The following is an 18,791-nucleotide window of genomic DNA, read 5'->3' on the forward strand; positions in this document are numbered from 1 at the left end:
TGTTTTGGGTCTTGTTAAAATGGCACCAGTTTTGTTTCCTTTTATCTTTCTGCCAGAAAGATTTTGTTCTACTCTTTAGTTTCTAGGTCCATTGCACACAGTATCAGTAAGATTAGTAACCGGTGAACAATGCTAAGTGCTTTTTAATCATGCTATTTAGAAACTACTTGTTGTCATGTATCATTAAAACACAGGATTATCCGAGCTATATTAATGACTTAAATAGCATTGTAATAATAATTGCAATCTTGATGTTACAAAGAATAGAAATTATATGAATCTTTTCTTTTCTCCCACACACTGTGTGTGTGTGTGTGTGTGTGTTTGCGTGTGTGTTTGTGTGTACTTAATATCTGCTTTTCTCTGTAGTGTATTTGGGATAGAAATACAATCCCACCTAAAACTATTCAATCCAAATCCATTTTTTTAATAACTTTTTTCTTGTGTTTATTGTTTAATCAAAAACCCAAACAAAAGAGATACTATGTGAGTTTATTTGCATGCCACTTGCCCAGCAGGTATATACAACAAAGACCATACTTACCTTGCTCTCCTCTGGTTGTTGTATGTCCTCTCAAGTTTGACGACACTTGTTACACATACTCTTTAGCCCATAGAGGAATAAAAAAACATCCACTTTATGATCTATCATGTGATACACTGATTGTAGGGCTTGCTAAAACCATTTGTAATCTTAACTTGCTGACTATGACTGACACAACCTACTATCATCATCCGCTGGGATTGTGTGTTTTCTAATATTTTAAACTGATGAAAGGGAAGAAGATTTGGTTGTTATTTCTAACAGGTCAAACTACCCTGCAGAGGCGCGTTTGTGAATGGTTATGCACACTATGCAGGTGTGGATTGTTTTATATGGTTGTGTGTTAAGTTTATATTGATTCTGTATGCGTGTGTGCTGCAGGATTAGACACATGTATGTCATATAAAAATGTCCGTTTAGATTATTAGGTTTATAAATGTGTGCTATTTAGGATTGTGTGTAGACTACTTGTTTATGTGTGTTATGGAAGCCTATAGGTGTGTATGTGTGTAGAAACTACAAATTTATGGAGGATTATATGTTTGCTATACTTGACTGTGTGCATGTATGAGAAAGGTTTGTTTTATGTAAGTGTATATATATAGACTATAGCTTCATGTGTGTATAGGTGTAGATTACAGGTTTTTGTGTGTAGTATTGGTGTATATGTTTCAATAAATGCTCAAGTGGTCCTGATCAAGTTATGAGCTGATGGTTGTTGTTTTATTTCAACATCTGTTGGAATATCTCAGACACTTCCACTTCGGACATTATGCAATCTCCAAAGAGAGAGAGAGAGAGAGAGACAGACAGAGACACACATTTAAAAAAAATCTTTTATCTTTGGGTATTTACACTTATTAAATACCTTGAGTAAGCATTAATTAATATTCTCTACCCACCACAGTTATTATTTACTGTCTAGTTCTATCCAGTCCTTTCAAGGAGGTGAGGTGGGGGAGGAGCAGACATTATTGTTGATTTTTTTTGTTGGTTTGTTTTTTTATATTTTGCTTTGTGCTCTGACCATTTTTTTTTGGTCTTTTCTTTATTTTGTCTCCCAGTGGTAATACAAAAGTATATTTTCAGAGAATATTATTATTGTTGTTGCTGTTAGGTGAGATAATTGATATTGTGTTAACCAAAACTATTTTTTGCAATTTGTTCTTGCACCATCTCCTCATTGATTATTACACTTGTAGCAAATAATTATTAATTTGGGCAGTTGATTGGTAAAATCATTATAGCATCAGACAAAATGTCTTCAGGTATTTGTACCAGCTTTTGACATTCTGAGTTCAAATTCTGCCAAGGTTGGTTTTGCCTTTTCACCTTTTGGAGTTAATAAGATGAAAGTATTGGTTAAGTTCTGTGGTCAGTGATATCAATCAATCTCATCCTCTCAAGATTGCTGGCCTTGTACCGAAGTGAGAAATTATCATTATTTGTAGCTCCATGTCTATGGTAGAAGTAATAATAATAATGCTGAAAGGTATATGAGGGTAGCACGTATGCTCTGGTGAAATGGCCTCAACATTTAACTGTAGGCTGTAGATGGAAACTAGGAGAGGAAGGGAGATCTAGAAAGATAGAGTGAACCTAATGGGTGTTGGCCTTCCCTGATTTGCCTTAGGTGGTTGTTCCCCTATTAGGACTTTAAAAAATGACATCCTTGAAAATTATTCTTAAAGCCCATTTCTATATTTTTATTATCTTCTCGCACAATGTGTAACTTGCCTTCCACTGTTTTACTAGTTTCTCCTCATCTTATGGTCAATAAAGAGATTATCTGATAAATCATTATTATAATAATAAAACAGAATTGTTTCAGTAATCTTATTTTTATTAAATGCTTTTCACTACACAACTGACTGCAGCAGTGAGCCTTGGGTGTGGTCAGTTTTTGTTCTCTATTGCCTGTACTTATGTATGAGTTCTGCAAACAGGACAAACTTGATTGCAATATTTCATGAGGATTTCTTTCAGAAGCTCAAGGCTATACCTTTTCATTGACTGCTAACTTGTAGATTAGAGCAGTGCTTAAACTCTAGTTTCATGACATTATTTAGAGTTGTTATCAAATTATCCAAACAATGGGTTATTTTGAAATCTAGAATCATTGTTTGTAAGAGTATAAAAAAAATGTTAGTATAATTTGCAGTAAATTTCTTTTAGAAGCTGTAACAAGGGCTCTTGTGTTGCAGCTCCCCTTCAAGACATTAAACATGAAAGAGATGAATCTCTAGCCTCGATTGCATAGATACCACCTATTTGTTTCCCATGCTATCATCTCTCTTCATCTCTACTAAATTCTATATAGTCTCTGTCATCTTAATTCAGATAAATGCACGTCACAAATGCATAGCTAAAATATTGTACATTTTGATTTAATGGGTTGTCTGGAAAGTTCGTGCCGATTTATAGTAGCTTTCCTTTCGACATATTTTAGAACACGGTTGAGTCCATAAAATAGGATTTGACTACACCTCCATTTAGAGCACAGTTTAAGCTATCTTTTCGTGGAAGAAGGTTTATGTTCCTATAACCTGTGCTAATTTTGTAACCCTTTAAAATGGAAGATAAGAAAGTTCATTTTCGGGACTTGATGCTTTGGGAACCAGACAAAAATTGCTGCAGCTTGGCTGGGATGTGTTACCCCACCCTCCATATTAACCAGATATTGCTCCTTCAGATTTCCACTTATTTAGGTCTCTGCAGAATAGTCTTAATGGTAAAAATGTCAATTCCTTGGATGACGTAAAAAGATACCTTGATGAATTCTTTGCCATGAAACCACCTCCATTCTGGGAAGAGGGTATTTTTCAAGTTAAAGGAAAGATGGAAACGTATTGTGCAACAAAATGGTTCATATTTGGTTGATTAAAAATGACCTTTTTCTTTCCTTTAAAAATCGGCACGAACTTTCTGGACAACCAAAATCCATGAATCAGATTGTATTTACCAAACTGGCTCTGTCTTGGACATTCTTCTACAATCCTCATCATCATTGTAAAACTTCAGACTTATCAAAATGGTTGGATAACAAACTGAAGTGGGAGGGAGAGGTTTCTGTGATTACAACCTTCTACACTATATTAATGATTTTTTAAAAAAATGAGCCAATGAATAAACTTCTATGCTGTCCTTCAGTCTTCTAGAAATAGTAACCAAATCACCTTTAAGTAACAGGCTACTCTCTTAAAAGAAAGACATAGTGAGTATAAGTCTACTGGATCAACACTAACCTTGGGCTAAAGAACAACAGCTAATCAGTTAGAGTTTGTGAAACGTGGGTTTTTCTTCCTCAAAATTAACGCATGTGTGGTATATTGGATTTTCAGGTTCCCATAGACTCAGCTATATTCATAGAATAGGCTGGGGTGTTGAACGTACGTTTGTTCTAAGCCCAGAATCAGTTAACTTCATATCATAGGCTGAGTTTGCAGGACTCTTTGGGTGATTTCTAACCACTTCACATTATAGGTATGTTAAAGTAATAGGGAAAAGGGTAGGGGTAAAAGCCCTTTTGGTCTCAAATGATCATGGGATTGCACCTAGAAAGTTCCCTTCCAAGATACAAATCCAGACAAGGTTGTTTATGGAAGACCAGCAATTGGCCATGCATACCAGCCTCTCCTCTCCACACCACCGATGTTGTCCAAGGGAAAGGCAAAGGCCAGCATAGCTTGGCACTAGTGAGGTTGCAACTTGTTTCTACAGCTGAGTGAACTGGAGCAAGGTGAAATAAAGTGTCTTGCTCAAGAGCACAACCTGGTCCAGGAATCGAACTCACTACCTCATGATTGTGAGCATGATGCTCTTACCACTGAGTCATGTGCCTTCACTGACAGTACTACTATAGACAGACAGTATATATAGCCACTCCCTATATCAGATGTTCTCCTAACAATTCTTTGAAGTGTTTCGATCTCAAATGGAAATCTGTTTTTGTGAAATTTATCAGCATTTCAACAATGCAGGGCCAAAAAGTCTGCAAATGATGCTTCCAATTGGTGAGAAAGTGTTAAAGACAAATGAAAGACAAAAAAATGGCTTTGCTTGTTTGTCTCCATAGTAAATTTCACAAAAATAATTATTTGAACTTAGACAACTATCATTTTAAAATAAAGTAATTAAAATGTAACGAACAAAACAAAATAACGAATTCCATTATGTGTAATTACTCTTAAATGTCTCGACTTTTATTTGAAACAACTAAAACTTTGTCTGCAAATACATTCTTTTAATTATTTTAATGAGATTTTTCAGTTTAAATTGTAACTATTTCTCCACTTGCCATTCTTTTGAGTCAGATTGATTCCTGGTAATAATTATTCTGAAAGCTTGCTTTACATCTTTGTTGCATGTTTTTCCTTGGTGTTTTTTTTTTCTTTTTTACATTGAATCAAGTTGGTGTAGACGATGGCCTTGTGGTTGAGAAGTTCACTTCATAATCACATTGTTCTAAGTTAGATCCACTTTGCAATCCCTTCGACAGATATTTGGGTTAACTCATGACTGGAATGTGATAAAAGGGACTTGTGAGAAATCCTGTGTGTGTGTGATATCTTTTACCCATACACATTGGCACCCCCCCCCCAAAAAAACCTGAAAAACAGTGCTTTTTGAATTTAAAAAAAAGTGGTGATATTTATTGTGTGTCAGGTGATCTCTTGTTTGAACACCTGCTACAAGAGGCACTTACCATTGTCACATCTGTGGCAGGTCCCAAGTAGACTGGAAAACCACACCCATTTAAGAAAACAATTGAGTAATGGCATTGCTCAAAATCCTGTTTCAGCCATCATGTATTTATATATCATCATCCTTTAATGTCCATGTTCCATGCTGGCATGAGTTTGACAGTTTGACAGGATCTGATGAGCCCAAGGCCCATTCCTCAGTGTCTGTATGGCATGGTTTCTTAGACTGGATGCTGTTCCTAATACCTTTATAGTATGTACTGGGTGCTTTTCTCATGCCACAAGCACTAGTGAGGTCACCTTGCAGCTTAAGACAATGACCCCTGAATAGAGGGGGAACTTTATACTAAGGGAATAACGAGTAGAGAAAGGTAAAATATGAGCAAAAAGTGCAGGAGCAGAACAGGTTTCTTGTTGAAGATGAGTTACATGATGACTAATTATATTTTGAAGAGAGGTTGGGGTAGAGCTGGAAAATTGGTGATGAGGCATCAGCCTGGACCTTTAAGGTTTTGATGTGGATTTTCCCAATTTTTTTCTTGCTGTGGCCTTGCAAATGATGGAGGTAAGCTTTTTAATAAAAAAGATTTTGGAAGATTTTGATTGTTTTCCTTCCCCTCTCTTACCTCCATCCACCTTCTGACTATTTAGGCCAATTTTTTTCTGCTGGGTACTTAAAAAGCAATAGGAGAAGCCTAGAGAATGAAAATATTTTGAGATGGAAAGGTATGTGATTTAAGGGAGATTTAACTGCTGTTTCTAGCACATCCCACAATGACCTGGTAATCACTAAAAACAGCAGCTAAATCACCCTTAAATTACATACATTTTTATCTAAAAATATTTTCATAATTTCTTTCCCGACCATAAAATTTTCTCTCGTTGCTTTTCAAGTGCCGAGTGCAAGAAAAAGTGGACAAAGAGATTGTAACTTTTTGAAACTTTTCATTCATAAATAGCTTCCCCTCTTCGTTTTCAAGGCTGCAGTGAAAGTAAAAAAATAGGAAAGATCTCTGTCAAAATGGAGAAAATCCAGCTTAAGGGGGTGTCATGATCCAAAGCTCAGCTCTACAAATAATTAAATGAAATTACAGCTGCCACAAGCATTTTGTGTATATTCAGACATGGTTATATTGTTATCTTCAGTTGGTGGGTGGTCAGTTTTGATACACTGGTACAGGGTATAAAACTGAACCTTCTCTAAGTTTGGAGCTCTACAATAAATTTAATAAGTATCTTTAGGGAGCTCTGTGGAAGGGGTAACACACACAGTTTGACCATGCAAAACCCCATTTTTGGATACATCATTTTCATGATAAAATATCTATTTTTCTTGGAAAATTATATATCTTTTGAAAGTTCTGGATGTGAACTTTGTTCTCATATAGTGTTAATAAAAACCTGACACTTACCTAAGATGTCTACATTTTTTAATCACCTGATTTACAATATGGGTGAGTAGACCATAACCCACACCGCCAGATATTTTAAGCATCTCAGTGGTGATTCTTGAGCAGCTGAGGGTATTTCCCTGTCTTCATATCCTTAATTGCTTTATCTACCTGGGTACTGTTGATTCAGGTAGCTGGTCCCTCAATTGGGTAATAAAATATCTTTATTATTCTTAATTCATTTATCTCTATTTCTGTTTTTATCTTTTGCAGGTAAGTCAAAGTGGTTTTGAAATCCATTTGGTAAGTCTCAGCCATTTTCAGTTTTCCTCCTCCCACTGCTTTTAGAGATTTTCTGTATTTAATGAAAAACTGACTGATTTGGTTTCACTAAATGTTCCACTGCCTCCAACCACAGATCTGGGAACAGTTCATTCCTCAATAAGAATAATGCATGATATATAACATTTCTTTGCTGTGAACAGGAGTTACCGTTTCTTGAAAATTTAATTAACCACTGCTTACACTATTTACTAAAGGTGGAGGTGTGTATTCTTGCAGTTGTTGTTATTGCTGCTGTTGCCATCTCTGTTAGGTCATTTAGTACATATCTACATATATATATATATATATATGTAAATATTGCTTGGTCTTTATATATTATTCATAATCATACAACATTGCTTGTTTGAGCAGTGTGCATAAATGTGTGTGTTTGTTTTGTCTCGGTAAATTGTATTCTGAATGTCATGTGTGTGTATGTGCTTGTCTTTGTGTATGTGACTCCCACAAGATAAGTACATCACTCCTTTCCCAGCTTCCTTTCCCAGTGATTGTTGCAGCCAGTGAATAAATACTTCCCAGAAATTGATATTTTTGGTTCATATCAACTGCCAGAAAATTAAAATGTATAACCAAGTGATGGTTCCAAGTCCAGTCCCACTGTGTGACACCTTGAGCGAGTGTCTTCTACTATAGCCCCAGGTTGACCAAAGCCTTGTGAGTGGATCAGGTAGACAGAAACTGAAAGAAGCCCATCATATATATCTATATATGTATCAGTGTTTGTCCCCCCCACCACCATTTGACAACTGGTGCTAGTGTGTTTACATCCCTGTAACTTAGCGATTTGGCAAAAGAAACTGATAGAATAAGTATGATGCTTATAAAAAAATAAGTCCTGGGGTTGATGCATTTGCCTAAAGATTCTTCCAGACAGTGTCACAGACTTTTAAGAAATAACAGGAAAATCTGCATCTTTAAAAAATGGAAGAAAGCATTTCATAATGGGATTCTAGAAAGTCTTGAAAATAAAGGATGGTCATGGCTTACTTGAGTACCAACGACTACCAAGCTATTAAAATCATTGATTCCAACAATATGTACATTTTCAGTTTTGCAAAACCAGATCCAAATAGGTTTATGTTGTTAAAATATTTGCTTAGCAACTATTTGTTTTCTGGTTCAATCCCATTGAACAGCACCTTTGGAAAGTATTTTCTACCAAAGCTTCAGGTTAACAAAAAACTTGAGAATGAAATTTGGTTAACGCAATTCCTATTATACTTAGTTTATTGCCTGTTTTACCACCATCACCTGGCCTTTGGGTGTCTTTAGCAGTCTTCCTTCTTACAAGCATCCAGACCATGTTTTCAATCTGAGGATAACTTCCTCCCTTCCATTTACTCATTTCAGAGACCCCTAAACAGGAACCTGTTTGCTGCCCTTCTTCATATATCTAACCTAGTCTTTGACTTTGTGTTGTACTGGAGATCAAAAATCATTAATGAAATAATTAAAAAATTGATGTTACATTTTGCATGGAAAATGAGAGGAGGGAAGAGCATGGGGATGGGTTCATTGGACTTGAACCCTGGAATTTCCTAACATCTTGGAAAAATTTTCCTTTGTAGAGCACAAGCATTTAAGGAAAGGAAGAGGACTGTGAAAGACTCTTTGGCGCTCTGATAAAATTCTCATTGAAGAACATAAACAAACTAAACACAGGTATAGACTGGGGGAAGTTCAGAGAGCTACTACTTCTGTTAGTAATGCAGGCCCTCTCCCTCGGAGTGAAAGGCAGATTGTATGTTACCTGTGTATGAACAGCTATGCCACATGTCAGTGAGACATGGGCTGTGACTACTGAGGATATGTGAAGGCTTGAAAGAAATTAAGCCTGTATGCGCCACTGGATGGGTAATGTCAGTGTGCAGGGTAAGTGATTTTGGACAAAAACTGGCATTAAATGTAGCATGCTAGAGAGATGACTGCATTGGTATGATCATATAATGCATATGGTGCCAATCCCTAATTGTGGAGGGAACCTTTGGAGAGAATAGACACAGGTATATGTTGGGCAAAGTGGTGAGAAAGGCTCTACAGGCATTGGGACACACAGAGGGGATGACAGGGGACTGAGACTTTTGGCAGTTTGCTGTGCTTGAAAAGACACACCAAGTTAGGTAAAAGCATGGTTGCCTTAGCAAACAGGCTTGGCCCTTGCAACCCTCTCCAGCTGAGCATCCTTAATCTTGCAGGCTCATAGGGGCTGGTACCACATAAATGCACCCATGTTGGTGCTGCGTAAAAGCACCCACTACATTCTATAAAGTGGTTGGTGTTAGGAAGGGCATCCAGCCATAGAGACCATACCGAAACTGACGATTGGAGCCTGGGCAACTCTCCAGCTGGCCAGCTCTGGTCCAACTGTCCAACTCATGCCAGCATGGAAAATGGGTGTTAAATGATGACGATGGTGATGATTATATGATCAAATATGAGAGCCACTCTTGTTATGACCATCCCATTTTTTACTAATGTACAGTGCACTTAGGACCACATCATGAAGGTGTCCTTTTCTAAGATAGAAGTAGAGGCTTTAAGAAAAATTTGGTTATCACTTCTAATATGTTGTGCAATGGTGTAGATTTTTTTTTTATCATTGACTTGTTCCTGCTGTTTAGCTCCAAGTTGGTTCTGATCAAGTAAACCTATCATAAAAGGGGTTCTGGCTATGACCATCCTGTCTTTCCTTTTTTAGATGTAGAGCATTATCAACATGTTCTTTTCCCGATACAGTAAAGTGTCGTTTGAGGAGGTTTGCTTGCTCTTTCTACCTAGTTTAGCAGCCATATAGAAGTTTCTTCATCTCCTTGTACTATTTGTCTTTTATCAGATCTACTTTTGCTTCTCTGTGTTCCTATGTCACATTCTGTGGATGTTTCTAGTTGCCAGTCTACATTGAATTGTTGGTCCTGATGCAAATAGCAGCATTAACAATGTATGATGTGTTACTACTTGTAACCACAACAACAAATTATTATAAATTGATGTTGCTGCAAAAGACTATCTTTACAAAAGTTATATAAGAATGTGACAGTATTGTATGGCTGTGAAACGTGGGTAATACAGATAGGGGTGGTTGGTACTCTATAGTAGAAATTACAAAAAGTGTTGATATTCCACGGCAAGGAAATATGGGACCAAAATTCCTGATGGTTGACAATTATTATTGTTGTTTGAAGATTATTACTGAACATTGCTGTCTGTTGCTGATGATGGTCGGCAATGTCTTTGAACAAAGGAATTGAGTTTGGTTTTTTTCTGGATGTAGCGTTATTGTGTGGTGTGAATGTCTTTGGCTTGATGTATGCCATGAAAAATTACTCTTTGTTAAATTCTGGGTTAATTCTAAATTTATAGATCCATGATGAAATGTGTTCTAACTATAGCCATCTTTACTTTTTTAGACATTTTCTTTTTTTATTAGACATTTAGGGCTAGTGTATTTTTTAGTTAGTTGAACGTGATTTGAAAGTATTTTAGCTGCTATTTCTAGACAGTCAAGCATCCATGTACCACCAACACCATATTTTTCCTGTTTCAGTTTTCCAATGACATCATGATTTTGTTGATCTTTTTTTTTTTGTGGGAGATCATTAGAAATAGTAGACAGTTTCTGTTACTGAGGTGACCAAGTTAGTAGGGGGGGGGGGAGGTTGTTCCAAAAGCATAGCTGCTAGAATAGGAATAGACTGGGTGAATAACAAAATCTTTAGCAAAATATGTTTTGATATCCAAACAACTTGTGTGCTACATTCAAATGAGAACCAATGAAATGGGTTTCACCATTTCACTGTTCTTGGTATTTCTTTCTCCAGGCACAAGTGTGGCTGAGTGGTGAAGAAGTTTGATTCTTAATTGCATGTTGGGTCCCACTGTGTGGTACCTTCAGCAAGTCTCTTCTTCTACAGCCCTGGACTAACCAAAACCTTGTGAGTGAATTTGGTAGACAAAAACTGAAAGAAGCCGTGTGTGTGTGTGTGCATATTCTGCTCTTTCTCCTTTTAAATTTTGAATGGCTGCCTTCTTGGTAGCAAGTTTGTGAAGGAAAGCTTCTTGTTTTAATCATCATCCTTCAAATCTTAAATGTATGAGTGTTTGTGACTCCTTGTCCTTGTATGTTGTAAATGAGTCATACATTTCCAATATTCTGCAGAAACAGGTCTGGTTAAGGGGAAATATTACCCTGCTTGGAAAGAAATGAGGTTGGGTGACAAGGAATGACATCCTGTTATAAAAAAAATTTGCTTCAATAAACTTCATTTGACCCATTCTCATATGAAAGCATGGATATTAAATATGATGGAGATGATGATGACATTTACTTTGGTAGAACCTTGATTGTATTTCTGCCAAACAGCATCAGTGTAGTTGAGTGGTTTTTCGTCTGTTAGGTTGTGGAAGTTTCTAAATTATAACATGATATGGCCTAGTGTTCAGCATTCTGCTGAACACTAACTTGCTAAGCCTATCCCACAAACGAACAACAATAGTGGAATGTGTCTATAATTTCCTCTTTAGTCATGTACTCACACCATGAAATGTTTTGAGGCTTCACGCGAAGTCTGGTGTACTTACCATCAAGTTGATTTTGTAGCTCCTTTATAGTCGAGGTTTTGATTCCAAAGGGAAGAATTCTCTCAGCATAAATCCTCAAGACCAGTGTTATTAACTTTGAAATGCTCGATTGTCAGATAGTATGAAGTTGCAGGAACTCTAGGCTTGTTTCTTGCATGTCAGGAAGTCTTTCTTGTTGGTTTCTCTTCGGCATATGCTATAATTTTTCATTCTGTTTTAGCAATCAGAGCACTGCCTTGTCTATACACAGCATGAATTTGTTGCATGTGTAATATATGTAATTGAGGGAAATTTGAGGAAATATTTGAAGTAATTCCCATGTACAGAAGGTGACAGTAAAATGCAACTCTCCTTTACAGCACATCCCCACAGACATGATGAAATATGTAAATTGTGATATTTTTAGTGAAAGAAGTTTAATGTAGCTTCTTCACTAATGATTTCTAATTTAGATTAAATTAGATCAAAAAATGTAGAAGTTAACAACAGCATTAACGACCTGAAATGAATGGAAAATTGAAACTATATTTCTAGAGTTAACTTATTTATCGATATCATATTTCGTGTACAAAAGAATATTTGGTTAGAGGAGTCCAATGGGCCAATTATCAGTTTATTGCATTAACAATGGCGAATGTAACGAGGAAATGCATAGATAATTCAGACAGAACAAACATCATCATCATCATCATCGTTTAGCATCCGCTTTCCATGCTAGCATGGGTTGGACTAATCAAATAACAATTTTATATGAAAGCATTAGCTAATACCAAAAGTGCATTCCAGTCACTTTACATCCTGTGTAGAGCCCAATGCAAGGTACTACACACTTCTTTCATTGCATGCACATACCTATGCTAACAAGGAAATAAATAGTTATTCAACCTGTTAGAAATAGTAGCCAAATCTCCCTCAAATCACACTATTAAAAAACAATGAATGTAGTGTCTGAAAACAATCAAAGATGGGACAGTTACAACAAAAATGCTTTAGACCAAAGGTCTGCTCTGTCTAAACTGACCTCAGGCTATTATTACTAGATTTACATTCCTTATTAGTTGCCCTCTACAGGGAAAATTTAGCTTCTAGAAAGGAGATAACCAGGCTCTAGATGGAGATAGGGAAGGGGACTCTTGAGACCTTGTATTTAGAGGGATGGCCAACAACAGTTTATCTAAGGAAAAATTCACTTGCCACTCTACACATAACAGAACTCCCTCCCATCACAGTTAGCCATGTTTTTGTAGGTTTTTTTTCTGTTTTTTTTTTTTATAAAATGTATTTGTGTTTGTTTGAGGTAGTTACTGTTGTCCCTTTAATAGGGCAGGGTTATTAGCTGGTGTGGGGTAGGAGAGAATGTGTGAAGAATGGATAAAAGGAATGACACTTGTAAATGTGTAGCAATCAACTAAAAGAATTTTACATTCACTTGCTAACATTTACAGGAGTCTACAGGCGTAATCTGACTCCTTGGCTAATTCTCTTCCCTTTCTCATTGCCTTCCCTCTCACTTTTGAAATTGTGGTAGGTGGAGGGGTTGGAGTGTCGGGGGGGGGGACAATGGTGGTTGTGAAGAGGGCAGTGTCTGCTAGAATGTATTTACTTGTTTTGTTGCATGATGGAGTGGAGTTATGGTGGTCGTTGTAAAAATGGACTGAACTACTCAACTAATACCTGGTGGCTAACATACATGATGATATGAACCCCTTTCTTCAAGAAGGGAGAGGGGCTGCATCACACTTCCTCCCACTCCAGCTATACTTACCCCTCCATAGTGTAGACAAAGCCCATAGGTAGGTAATTAGCAGGTGAGTCAGAAGTAAATTTACTGAGATTTATTTCATTGGCTCCTTCACTATACCGCCCCCCCAAACATTGACCATCTCCTTCACCCTCTGACCCTCATTCTATCCAAACACTGATGTAGCATTTCACTTATTCCTTCCCATTCGAGTGTGGATGTGGAGGGGTTGTGTTCAGTCCTTAATCATTTTTGGCCATAAACCAGGGTCATGTCTTTTGATCATGTACCAGTTCTTTTAATATTATATTTAAAACTAGCAGAGATACCTGGCGTTGCTTGGGAATAAAATGGCATAGTTTTTTTATAGTTTTGTTTCAGTCATGTAACTGAGGCCATGCTAGAGCACCACCTTTAGTCAAAGAAATCAACCCCAGGATTTATTCTTTAAGAATAAATAACATTTTAATCAGTTTTTTTGTATTTTCTATCTGTTGTTCTATTTATCTATCTATCCTCATTGATTGATACATTGATGGCTGGACGATAATAAATTTATTATAGATAGAAAGATAGATTTTTCACTGAAAGTGAAATATCCAAGCAAAATATCTGTGGATGTTATTCATATTTTTTTGAAATTCGAACTTGTATTGTCAAGATAGATACATCAACAAGAAAAAAAAAATAGATATGAAACAACCAACTGAACTCAAGTGAAATAAAATGAAAATAATCTTGGTTGGCAAACAACTTAGACTGAGCTTTGTTACTGAACATTTCAATGAAGGGTTTGGGGGGGGGGGGGGTTCTGCTTGTGATGATGATAACGATGGAAGTGGACAGTGAAAAGTCTTTTTTTTATTGAACTAAATTTGTTTATATCACTTAATGCATGTGCATCAGTGCAATTATTGATTATCTGCTGAACATTGATATTTGTTTATAAAATATGGATGACAAATGTCTTAAGCTAACGAGAGACAGAATGGGATGGCGTAGGTAACAATGTAAAGAGAAGCAGGGGTGTGAAATCACTTGAACTAGCATGGGAGCAGCAGCAGCATAGAAGGGGGGGGGAAGTGAATCAGGGAAACTGTTCAAGATAGAATATAAAATTAAAATGAGAGAGAAAGTCAAAAAAACTGTGAACATAATTGAAAGTTACAACAATGGTGACAAGAATATTCTCAGTAATCCTTGTGAAAGTCTTAGATTTACAAATGAACCTCTGAACTGCTGAGAGAATGGAAAAGTCATGCTCCCTCGGTTACAGTCTCTATGCCAATGATGTTATCCAAGGGAGAAGCAAAGGCCGATACTGCTTGGCACCAGTGACATTGCAATTCATTTCTACTGCCGAGTGAAGTGGAGCAATGTGAAATAAAGTGCTCAAGAACACAACACACAACCCTGTCCAGGAATTGAACTCACTACCTCATGATTGTGAGTCCAACACTCTAACCACTGAGCCATCCCCCTTTACAGTTCTATATAAACTTCTGACAAGCTAAAAAATTACGTATTTAAAACATGAAACTTTCACAGGGACTGCTTGTTATTACTGTTTTTATTGTTGCTTTGCTTTATTATAAGTTAATCCAAATGTCTTGAAGAGACAGCAATTTATTGGTTTTATTGTGAGTGTTATTTATGTGTAGCAAGAATATATTTCAGGGAAAGGCAATGAATACTAAGAATTAGGATTTTTGAAAGATTTCTAAAAATTCAAATATTCTCATGTTGACCGTGTCTTTCTTAGGATGTAGGCTGCAACCACAAGAACAATTTTTTGTAGCTCTGGTACTTTTGGGTTTCTTGGTATTTGGTCATATTATTATTTAAGAGAATCATTTGATATTATCTCCATAGATTTGATGATTACAGTTATGGTTGTTGTTCTTAAATACCACATTTTTGAGACCTTTATTCCAAGGTCCTTGTATCTTTTTATCTTTTCAAACGTTTTCACAAAGGTGTTGCATTCTGCTAGTGTTGACATGAGCAAACGTTTTGTCAATTTGATCATTTACTCAACAGAGATTGCTGTTGTTTCTACTTGGAAGATGTTCAGCCACGAGCTGCACATGCCTGTGAAGAGACCAGTGAGAACTTCTCCCAAGTAGAAGCTAGAGATGGGGTATAGAAGGTGAGACCTAGTTGAAGATTGTGAAGCAGGACCTGGCAGATACAGGCCTGGCCTGCATACAAGCTCATGACAGTGCTTGCAATTGTACTGAAAGGAGATCTCTTTGTCACCCAGTGTTCCATGGGAAGTGGGTGGAGCTAAGGTCTGCTTTATACCTTGTTTCATGATAGGGAAGAGAGTGTTAACCCTTTCGTTACTGTATTTATTTTGAGATGCTCTGTTTCTTTCAATTACTTTAAATATAACAAAAAATTTAGTAAAATAACTTAGTTATCATTCAGCTAGTGTTAGGAACATAAATTGTGACTACAGTTTGGTGGAAGATTTTAATTCAGAACTTATGAAAACAAGACATTTGTAGCCAGAGCCAGAGCCGGTTTCAGCCGGGTTGGTATCGAAAGGGTTAAAGGAGATGGTGGAATTCATTTTAATTCATTTTGGGCTATAGTAAAATTGGGATTTGATATATTGTTTAAATAGTGTTTAACCCTAGGTCGTCCTTAAGCCAACAGAAATATAATCGAATACATTATACTCATGACCAACCTGTTACTTTTCATCTACAACTACGTTGTGAAAGCATGTAGCTTAGTGCTTGGGGCATTTGGCTTACAATCGTAAGGTTGTGAGTTCAATCACTGGCAGTGCATTGTGTCCTTGAGCAAGACACTTTCTTTCACATTGCTGCTGTCCACTCAGCTGGCAAAAATGAGTTGGAACTATATTTCAAAGAGTCAGCCTTGTCACATTTTGTGTCACACTGAATCTCCCTGAGAACTATGTTAAGGGTGTGCATGTCTGTGGAGTGCATGTTAATTCCATGAGCGGGTCGTTCCATTGATCAGATCACCCCTCGTTGTTGTAATTGACAGAGTGCCAGATACAACTTCAGTATCATACGTGTCCTTCCTCCACACGTTCTCTTTTTAACACTAGTTAGGTGTGACTTGTGATCGTAAGTTTTGCTCCATCACGGTTGATTTCAGTTTTCAAAACAATCACTCGCACTTTTATCATTTAAACCAGCCATAGCCGTTCAAAATAGTTTCTATGTTTGACATTCAAACTGATTGGATGTTACATCTGACATCTACACTACAATGTTAGTTTAAAAAATATACAGTGACATCATTGAAAGCTCCAGGCTACAAGATGATGCAGGATAGATTCAAATGAATGTGAAGGAATAAGCATTACATTTGATAGAGTAAACCGAATGCTAAAGGGTTCAATCTCAAGTGAGTGCCATTGTAGAATTACATAAAAAGATCCAGCTGTTGGCCTACCCTATCCATTCAGCCACATATTTTGAATTCAGTTCTGGCCTAACTCTTAAACAACAAAAACATTTACCTCATCAGTTTTGCATCACTGGCTACGTAATTGAACAATTTGTAAAAATAAACTTCCTAATAAAATATTAGAGAAGGTCGGAACTGTTGTCTTTAGTTTAAATAAAATACAATACTTCAATTTAAAACTTGCTTACTCCTTTCTTTTCTATTTCTTTTAATTCTTTAGGGGTTATTAAATTATATATTTTCTGTTAATTTCAACTTCAATTGACATCACCTAATTTTTGCTTTTAAAGTAGCTAGTTTGTGAAATGTCTCATATTTAATCAGGCATCTAATTACCTAAAGATGAGAGTGAAGGAACATGTATGTGTATATGAATCATATGTATTATTAGCTATACATGTAAGGGCTGTGATCGTGACTCTGTGGATAAGGTGTTCACTTTGAAGCTACATGTTTGTATGTGACCCTTTGAAGCTACATGTTTGTATGTTCATGTTACTAATAGCATTTCATTTATTACTAATGTCTCTTTTTGTCATCTTTTTTTTTCTGGTTACGCAATCGATTAACAACCACACATGCACAACATTATTTTTAGCACAAATGACTATAAACATTAAAAAACAAAAACTTCTGCAATATTGCTAATTTTCATCATCTGACCACAAGAAAGACAGGCATTTGAATAAACAAACCTTTTTCCAGTTATTTTCTGCTCCATCATTACAAGACTGAGCTTTTGACAGAAAATTTTCAACAAGATGTTAAAAGTTAATAAATACATCGCATAACATGTATTCTACACATTTCACACTAGAGACTTGTTACAACACATCATATACTGCCAGGCTTGGTTCTGATCAAAGTTCATTTGCCAAATGCTGTATAATTTGTCAATAATCAATAATTCATTCCATATCATTACAACATGTCCTGTATATAAAGTTGTTACAGTGAAACACACCTCACAATATGCAAATTTTATTTGCTACATGTTCATTGCATGTATTTCCTGTGGTTAATGTACATGGGTTTCTATATAACAAATTTTATGTACTAAAATATATCCAGTTACAATACAGATGTATTATATATATATTTCAAACGTTACTTACACTCATTATACTGTGCATCATGCATCACTGAATATAATTTAGGCAATCCTTCATTGAGTCTTTCTTGTGAACAGAGTTAAAATCCTTGGTTGATTTTAATCTGTTACAGTTCCTTACCTAATTTAGTGTTCAATTTTGTGAAGAATCCGTTTCCACTCGGATTTTCAGATTTCCTTGATCCTCACTTCTATTATTCTTAAAGTGTGTCTATACAAGTGTGTATATACAAAGTGTGTATATACATAGGTGTAGTTGTGGTTGTGTGGTAAGATGTTTGCTTCCCAGCTACATGGTTCCAGGTTCAGTCTCACTCTGTGGCACCCTGAGCAAGTGTCTTCCGTTATAGCCTCAGATCAACCAAAGCTTTGTGAGTGGATTTGGTAGATGGAAACTGAACGAAGCCTGTTGAGTATATGTATATCTATGTGTGTGCATCTATGTTTTTGGTTACATCTTGGAACTTCAAGGACTTCACTGTCTCTCTTGTTTATTCAGTAGCAGTCTCCTGTTCTTGGATTGCCTTTGAAGTGTGATGTGATATAGCAGACATGAATCTAAGAGAGGCTTTGCTCCATGTTAACTTGATGTTTGTGGTTGGCATAAATTGAGTTGAGCATAAATCTATATATGAAGCTAGTGTTTATTTGGGTTTTGTATTTAAGACACAAATAGACACTTCCAACTGGACAAATACTAATATTCCAGCTAAACCCATGTAACAGGCCTTACACCAAAACACAAAAAAAAATTATTGTTGCAGAATTTGGCCTCTTATTTATGCATTACAAGTGTATCAACAAGTCTTCTCTCTCTCTCTCCCCCTCTCATACACACACACACACAAGCTATAAGAATCCACAGTTAACATCAATTGAGCAATGACACACATTATTATCACAACACAATTCTGCTTTTTTACTTGTC

At 36.3% G+C, this 18,791-nt stretch overlaps 1 protein-coding gene across 2 annotated transcripts in view; it reads left to right on the forward strand.

Moving 5' to 3' along the window:
- LOC115223157 (transmembrane protein 184B-like) overlaps positions 1–18,791 on the forward strand; it is a 124,307-nt gene that overhangs the window by 44,909 nt on the left and 60,607 nt on the right. The window contains exon 2 of one of the 2 annotated variants that reach the window (XM_029793582.2): positions 6,912–6,941. The exons of the other annotated variant lie outside the window; for it this stretch is intronic. The gene's annotated coding sequence lies outside the window, so the exon portion shown is untranslated. The remainder of the gene's footprint in view (positions 1–6,911; positions 6,942–18,791) is intronic. 2 annotated transcript variants of the gene reach the window in all.

The sequence above is a fragment of the Octopus sinensis genome, linkage group LG22, assembly GCF_006345805.1.
Source record: "Octopus sinensis linkage group LG22, ASM634580v1, whole genome shotgun sequence".
In the NCBI taxonomy this organism is placed as follows: Eukaryota; Metazoa; Mollusca; class Cephalopoda; order Octopoda; family Octopodidae; genus Octopus; species Octopus sinensis.